Source organism: Pteropus alecto, unplaced genomic scaffold (genome assembly GCF_000325575.1).
Source record: "Pteropus alecto unplaced genomic scaffold, ASM32557v1 scaffold113, whole genome shotgun sequence".
NCBI classification, from domain to species: Eukaryota; Metazoa; Chordata; class Mammalia; order Chiroptera; family Pteropodidae; genus Pteropus; species Pteropus alecto.
In genome coordinates, this window is record NW_006433949.1 from 363304 (window position 1) to 363752 (window position 449).

Below are 449 nucleotides of genomic sequence, written 5' to 3' on the forward strand. Positions count from 1 at the left end.
GCCACTGTAGCATCCCCCTCGCTGTCCACACCGCCCGCTTCGCTGACAAAGGCCCCGTGTCAGTACGAGGCATGACACACAGAAGTTGCTGGATTGCCTATCGCGGACCTGCAGCTGCCACTACCCTGCTCGAGAAAAAAAAACAACAACAATACGGAACTGGGGAAGAAAAGGGGAGGAGGTGTATAGCGTGAAAATTAAAATGTCCCCAAAGCCAAGCAACCTGGGTGTGCCCTGGAGGTGAGTCCGGGGGTCCCTAGAGGAGAAGAGAGAGAGCTGGTGGGGAGGCGGCGGTGGCTCCTCCAGGGCGTGAAGGCCGTGCCGGGTGACAGTCTAATAAAATGCCGGGTGTCGGATCATTCAGAATGAAACCACAAATGAAATCCCCGGCGGGCGTGAGGCTCCGGGGAGGGAGGACAGGCGGGCGGTCTGCAGACCTGTGGCCACGG